We start from the raw sequence: 8,317 nt of genomic DNA on the forward strand, positions 1-8,317 counted from the left end.
GTCCAAGCTGTGCAGCCCTCTTTAAGAACAGAAAGAATGTCCAACTTTGCTTTCTTTGATTGGGTGGCAGTATAACCATCTGGATTGACTAAGCTTGGTATAAATTCTAGGAAATTCTGGCCTTCTGCACTTGCAAGCTTGACAGAGTATAATATGCTGGAGGTACCAGCTTACCACTTTCCTTCACAATCTCCAAGCTTATATTTGTGTGCATCTGCCCTAGGCTGGATATTGACACAGAACAAATCATATCTCTCTACCTAACATTTGCTTGCACAGAGAAATTTACATTAACACCTGATTAATGGGTAGCAATGAAGGTGATCCCTACTATAAATGATGTTGTTTTTGGTTTATTCCTATTCTAAGAAGGGGGTAATGTTCAGTGTGAAACAGAAACACTGTTTATTCTTCAGCTGACGAAGTCAATTCTATATTTATTTAACTGTTGAAAATGAGTTAGGGAAATGTTGCAATTAGGATATATATATATATATATATATATATATATATATATATATATATATATATATACCCTGCAATCCCTACACAGATCTGGCTGACACAGGCCACAAAACCACAGCTCGCCCCTATACACGAAGCCAAGCCAGAGCACAACTAAGTGCAGTACAGCCATCTTCTCAGAAAAACTCTTCACAAAGTTCAAGAGGTCAAGACACAAAGACTTTAGCAACTAATCCACACCTAATGACCCACCTAAGTGGTACTCAGGATATCACTCAAGAAATCACTCAAGATATCCCTCAAGTAATTAAGGAACAAAAGAAGAAAAGGCACACTAGCCTGGGAACTTCCTCTCTGCCCAGAACATTGGAGGCTATACACCACACCCCCTCAACAGTATTTATAGGAACTCAAACACTGAGATCCTGCTCTGTTCCAGTAACAAGAAGCCGAAAGCACCAGCCTGAAGATGACGAGTGAGACCTCGTCGAAACGTCGCCTAGACAACTTTTACACGGGAAGACACCCGAGGACACCAAAACCTGCATATATATATATATATATATATATATATATATATGGTTGTTCTTTTGAGGGGATGGGTGTGTGTGTGTGTGTGTGTGTGTGTGTGTGTGTCAAAATGCTTTGGTGGTTTGAGTAAAATGAATCTCATCTACAAAATCACTTGCTGAACTTCATGACAGGAAGGCAAAGGAACATTTCAGAAAAGTGACCCACTGGGGCTAATCTAACAGGGAACTTATGAGAGGAAACATTTTGTAAACCTGATTCCGGAAATCTGACAAACAGGAAGACCTGGAGAAATATTCAATGGGGTGATGAACTGAAGAGGAAATGTCGAAGAGAGAATGGGCTCTATACACTGTGTCGGGTAAGTGTGGGGGGGGGAGGAATAACATAGAAAATAATTAATTGTGCATTTCATTTGTCTGGGGAAGCTTCAAAAAAAAATTTATGAAAGCAGCCATACAAGTAAAATCCATCTGCTGAGAATAGCTGTGTTTCTAAAGTAAGCAGCAAAGCAGGCCTGGGGTTAGAATACTAAAGTCTAGTCTGGCTCCAAGAGACCATACAGTGCAGCAAGAATGGGCAATGTGTTGCCCACCTGATGTTGCTGTTCCCACCATCCTTGCCCTTTGGCCATGCCATCTGGTGCTGATGGGAGTCAGAGGCAAACAATATCTGGAATACCACCGGTTCCCCATCCCTGAAGTACAGGAATAATGTGGAGATTGTGGCAAGATAGGCAATAATTGAGATGCAAGCTAAAGCATAGACATGGGGAGACAGTCCAGAGCAGATTTTGCACCCACAGTCAAGGGTTCGGTGGGGGGGAATCCTTGTGACATTAAGAACAGAAGAACATAAAAATCCTACTGGATCAGGCCAAGGGCCCATCTAGCACAACATCCTGTTCTCACGGCGGCCAACCAGATGCCTGGGGGAGGCACACAAGCCAGACTTGAACACAAGAGCCCTCTCCCCACCTGGAATTCCCAGTAACTGGTATTCGGAAACATACTGTCTTGGACAGTGAAGGTACGGCATATTCATCAGGGTTGGTGGCCTTTGAAGGGACCATCAGGACATCCTTGTAATTGTGCATCATAGTTATCTGTATCATGATAGCATTGGAGTGGTTTTACACAATCCTGCTTTTAATACTGTTTGTGCCTGCAAATGTTTTGTGATGGATCTGCTTCATTTCCAAGTCAGTGCATGTTCTGTGGTTCCCTGAAGGAATCCTGTAACTTTTCATAACACAAGTTTAGAGGGTTGCTGTTTGGGTCTACTTTTGTTGCGCTCTAAGAGAAGAATAGGGACACGGGTGGTGCTGTGGTCTAAACCACAGAGCCTAGGGCTTGCTGATTGGAAGGTCGGAGGTTCAAATACCCATGACAGGGTGAGCTCCCATTGCTCGGTCCCAGCTCCTGCCAACCTAGCAGTTCAAAAGCATATCAAAGTGCAAGTAGATAAATAGGTACCACTCCAGCGGGAAAGTAAACGGCGTTTCCGTGTGCTGCTTTGGTTTCACCAGAAGCGACTTAGTCATGTTGGCCACATGACCTGGAAAAACTGTCTGTGGACAAACATCGGCTCCCTCGGCCAATAAAGTGAGATGAGCGCCGCAACCCCAGAGTTGTTTGCAACTAGACCTAACTGTCAGGGGTCCTTTACCTTTTTTAGGTTTTAAGAGAAGAATGCCTCTCCAGACAGCAGTAATACAGCAAGACTGGATAAGCATCGCAGGGCAATGAATAAAGCAGAATCTTGTGTGGTTGGTCCAGTGTGAATCCATCACTAGGCATGATTATTGCATCAATGGCAGGCTGCAGAAAACACCCACAAATAAGCCACCATTCTAGAGGGGCCCTAGGTGAGTAGAATACTGGAAAGGCTTCTCAAATGTTACATGTTTCCTTCATGGAAAGTAGTTCCATGTAGCAAAAAGCATGAAACCTCCGTGTACATTGTCACTTGCACCTATCACACATATATCTCTCTGGCTTGCTTATATAGCAGTGCTGAGAAGCCTGCAGTTGGGAAGCCATGTAGTTTGTGAATTATGGGTCCCATCCTGCAGCAAGGTGGGGAGACCAAGATCTCTAAGCAGAAACCACAAAGCCAGAACCTTAGCTCAGAGGCAGATTTAGAGCAGCACAACCGGTTTCCCCACACTGGGCACCAATCCTAGGGAGTGCCACAGGGCACCACAACTATGACATAGTGAATTGAGCAGAATGGAAGGTGAGAGGCAGGGGGCGCACTGAATTTGACCTCACACAGTACACCGCTGAAATTTGAAAGACCAAAGTCTGCCCCTGCTAAAGTTGCATGGTGCAAATGAATGGGACTGTGCAATTGGAGCGAATTTAGAGAATCTGGATACAGAGAATTTCAGCTAGCTAGAGGGCCATTCAAAGGAAACAAAGCCGATCATTGAGACTAAAAAGGCACAATATTCCAGTGTGCAGTATTAATCCAAAACACAAAATAATTGAGGGGCTCAAGTCAGCAGAAAGTGCAATGTCAAAGCCAGATAGACGTTATGCAAACCACTGCTGGACTGAACAAGAAGTACAAAGGGGCTCTGGCTTAGAGAACCTCTAGTAGTGTCTGCAATGAGAATAAAAATATCTTTTCCCCACTGCCACAAACCTGAGTACAAAACTCTCCTCTGCTCCCATAGCTGCCCTCCCAGGTTGCTCCTGGTTTCATTATAAAGACACTTGCAAATGTTACAAGGCATTTTCCCATCAACAGGAATAGAAATACTAGAAACATCTGGCGTCACAGACTTTGGGCTGACACATGCAACTCTAGCAGGAAATGGTTCTTATTAGTAATGATGACAAATCTTGTAATTAGGGGGATCAGAATTCAGCTCTCAACCATTCTTTGTGCCTCTGTGTATTCAGAGCCAAACCCTCTTGCACTGAAATTCTTAAACCATTTGTAATAAATAAAATAAAATGTACTGTGAATGTAGTGTGCCAGTTTTGCACTGGCATGTCCTGCTTTCTTCACCTGTGTGGGTGTCATTTATGGTTAGCTGCTACATTGGAAGATGTCCATAAGTCTCTGCGTTGCATCTAATGTAGTGCTGAGTAACTTGTTCTATCAGCTCAAGGATTTGCCCTTGCACAATGGGCTACTGGAGTGGTTTGGTCAAAACTCTCCACTATGACCTGTCCATCTTGGGTGGCCCTGCACGGCATAGCTCATAGCTTCTCTGAGTTATTCAAGCCCCTTCACCATGGCAATGCAGTGATACATGAAGGGGAAAATACAATGTTAAGTTCTCCTAATCATTGCAGGAAAAAAGAGATAACATCTTTTTCAGGGGATGAAGGTTCTTCCCCAGGGTGGGTGACACTAGGGTTCAGCACAACATGAAGTATATAGAGGTTTTGGAGGGGAAAGTAGCAGCTCAGAAAGGGACTCTATGGTGGGCAGTCATCCCATCTGATAGGTGACTTTGCTTGTGTACATCTACCACTTTCATTTCTGCTGGTGGATCATCTGCTACCCACCTCATCATCCTCATCCACATGGAACTCTGTGTTTGTAAATAAAAATCACATAGAATCATAGAGAATTACAGAGCTGGAAGGGACAACGGTGGTCATCTAGTCCAATCCCCCGCAGTGCAGGAATCTTTCACCCTGTGTGGGGCTCAAACCCTTGACCTTGAGATGAAGAGTCTTGTGCTCTACTGACTGAGCTATCCCATGCAAACAACCTGTCATGGGTGAGGCATTGTAATGCATGGTGTACAGGAAAGGAAGAGAAAGGGAAGGGAACATGACATATGTGCCGAGGCAATGTCTTTACTGCCCCCACACTCTAATTCCAAAATAGCACTGCAAAAGTGTGGGTGGACAGAAGGCAAAACAAGTATAATTTGAAAACTCAGAAAAGAGGAAGCCTTTAAATAAGAGATCTCTGATGTCATTCTCAGCTGATGAGCCGATAATGAGCCAGGAGGGAAACCACAAATTCCTATAGCTCCAGAATCAATAGTGGTATAAGAAGCAGAGCATCAGCCATGGTATCCTCTATTAACATGTCAATGTTACACCTTCATCAGATCCTGCCAATCTAGAATTAGCCTTTCAGGCTTATATTGGAGGTGTGATTCATATTGATCCAAGGGGATGCCTGCAAGACCATCATCTTTCAAAGGCAAGTGATTACCACCAGGATACCACTTTTCTTTCCCTCTCATAGACTGAATTTGGATTGTGTCCCCAAGGAAAGGATGACTAAAGGAAAATGTCAACAGATGTTTTGGAGCTACAAAATGAACTTAGCAGCATGTCTGTTGAAGATGCTGCTATTCTGAGGCATTCTGAGAACTGCACAGAGGGTTGGACAGGGGCTCTGTGAGAGCATGCAAGATATGTTAAATTCTGCAAATCACTTGATAATTACAGAATTCTAGTAACTGCTTAAGGGAAAGTGTTTTTGATGAAGCTGCCAGTCAGGAAGTCAGGGCTTTACCTTTGTTACAATCATGCCTGCCTGTCAGGACTCCATCCAGCACTGCACACTGAACCTGGGGGATGTCCAGCAGGAATCCTCCCTCTGAAATACCACTCATTTCTGGAGAAAGTAAGGAATTGCATAAAGATTGTGCTCATCAGCAAGGAAGCCTCAACAACCATAGGCCAGAGTGGATCAGTTATGATTCCCGGTCCCCTGGCCTATATTTAACCTGTCCAGTCAGACAGGCTGCCTTACTTGCCAACTTGAACATCTGGGAGGTAGGGCTCTGTTGTTGTTACTGCTCCTCATTCGAATTACAAACCACTTTCACCTTGTCCCACTTCAAACTGGAGAAAAACCAGGTGTGGGCCTGCCTGTCTTGCAAACTAAACATGCTCTCAAGGAATCCCTGCAAGCTGGCTATCGGAGTCTGAACCCCACACAAGAGCTGAGATCAGCTTCTGGCTGGATTTAGATCGCACAAAGGGAGTTGCTGAGTCATGGGCCTGTGTGACGACTGTCATCAGCTCGGCAGTGTTTACAATGTGCAACCACCAGCACAAAGTCTCTGAGAGGCTCTGCCCATGTCATCCATCATAGGGTGGATTTGGCTGAGTACGGTAGGTAATTAATGAAGTGATATTGATAGGAAAGTAGGGGGGAACATCTCTGGCATCCAAATGGGCCCACATATGCCAAGGAAAGTGCGAGCAGATCGCTGAAAAATTCAGTCAAATGTGTGGCTGACAGGGATGGAATCAAAGCTGCCCTGCCTTCTTCAATGCCACTTCAATGCTCTTGTGGCACAAATGATTCCGTGACTATGGTTTATGAGTTGCATAGAGTGGAGGAAACAGATTCAACCCCATCCTTCACCACTTAAGCAGCTGATGGGCAAAGACCTTTATATGAAAAATGAACTGTGAAAGCATGTATTGGACGTCAGTGCTCAAAACCATTTACCTCCTGAATGAAGCCCTATAGACATCAGTAGGAATACTCCAGAGAACATGGCTTAATTGGTAAACTGAAACATCTCATGGGCATAGCCAGGGTTTTTGTTAGGGGGCAGGACTTTGTTAGGGGGGGGCAGGACTTGTTTATAAGTTCTGAATAAGGCTAATATTATTCAGTCGAATCTCTCTCTCTCTCTTCCTCTCTCCCTCCCTTGCTCCCATGCAAAATGCTTTCTGGACTGTTTCTTGAGTTGTCTACAGACAATGCATGCTCCCAGTTCTTGATTCCTAGAGTGCCTTTTGAGGATAATGTAGTAGTTGTTTTAAGGCTAATTTGGAAATCTAAAAAGCCTGAAAAACTGAAAAGCTATCTCTGTACTGGTAGAATTCAGCATTCAAAGGGGGCAGAGGTCCAATAACCAAGTTGAAAACAGGTCCCTTTTGTGAAAATCCATGAATAGGTGGATGTTTCTACAGTCAGAACAACAAAGCAAACAAGCAAAAAGATAGAATGCCCTGATAAAGCTGAGACTATGGTTAAGATTAAAAGAGTTGTGAAACATTTGCGCAAACAAGCTGGCCGTTGTATTAGAGAGATTATGATAAGGTTACTAATTACTAACCATTTAATGATGTACTAAGCAGAGCATTAACAACCTGGAAATGGAGTTCAAATCAGGACACAACACTGTCAACCCAATCTAGCTGCTTGCTCAGGCTGAAGGCCTATCTAGTCCAGCATCCTGTTCTCACAATGGCCAATTAGATCCCTATGGGAAGACAAAGCCCACAAGCAGGACATGGGCACAACAGCACTTCCTGAATTGTGTTCTTCAGAAACGGGTATTCAGAGGTAGTACACAGCCACCATGGCTAGGGACCAATGATAGACCCTTTTAAACCTCTTTTTAAGCCATGCACTTTGGTGGCCATCAGTACCTCTAGTGGGAGTTAGTTCCACTGCTCAATTTTTTCTTGTCCATCCTGAATCTTCCAAAATTCAACTTCATTGGATGACCATGGGTTCTAGTTTTATGAGCAAGAGTGGAAAAACATCTGTGTTCACTTTTTCAACACACTGCAGCATTTTATACACCTCTAACATGTTCTCCTCTCCCATTTCCCCCCTAAACTTAAAAGCCCTAAATGTTGTAACGTTTCTCTATGTGGGAGTCAATCGTTTTAGTTGCTCTTTTGCTTTACAAGTTCCTTTTTAACCAGTCTTCCAATACAGGGGAAGCTTCCTCTTTTGAAGTGAAATGTGACCATGCTGAACCTTCTCAGCAATTCCCAGCTTATATATATGTTGAATTTGATAGCACTGTGGTCACTATTCTCAATCAGATCAGCAGCACATGCTTCTCACACAATGTTGTGGGTACCTCTTAAGATTAAATCCAGGGTTGCCTCCCGTTATAAAGCTGGGTAGCTATGTCCATAATGATCAAATCACCCACTACCCTGCCCACTGGAGGCACACGAGGATATCAGTTCATCCCCCAACAAATGATTTGCTTCTAAGGCTCATTTCCCTCTTCCTCAGAGTAGGGTTGGCCCACTCATGAGACAAGGTGAGGCGACTGCCTCAGGTGGCAGGATCTGCAGGGGCAGCAGATGCCAATGTAGATCTCTCTTCCCTTTTCCTTGATGTAGATCTTTACTCACTTCTTCTTCCCTGACAGAGAGAGAGCTGCCATTTTGAGGTTTGTCTCAGGGGCCAAAATGTCAGAGTGATGCCTCCTTCCCCAAGACCCTCGTCCTCCATGACTGTGCTCCTGTTGCAGTTTTAGATGATGCTTCAGAAGAACAAATTAACAAATAAAAGGGTAGCAATTACTCTTTCTTTGCATAGCTGCCTAAGCCGCTAGGGCTCAGATGCTTTAAGG

This window comes from Podarcis melisellensis, assembly GCF_964234715.1.
Source record: "Podarcis melisellensis genome assembly, chromosome: 1".
Classification (NCBI taxonomy): Eukaryota; Metazoa; Chordata; class Lepidosauria; order Squamata; family Lacertidae; genus Podarcis; species Podarcis melisellensis.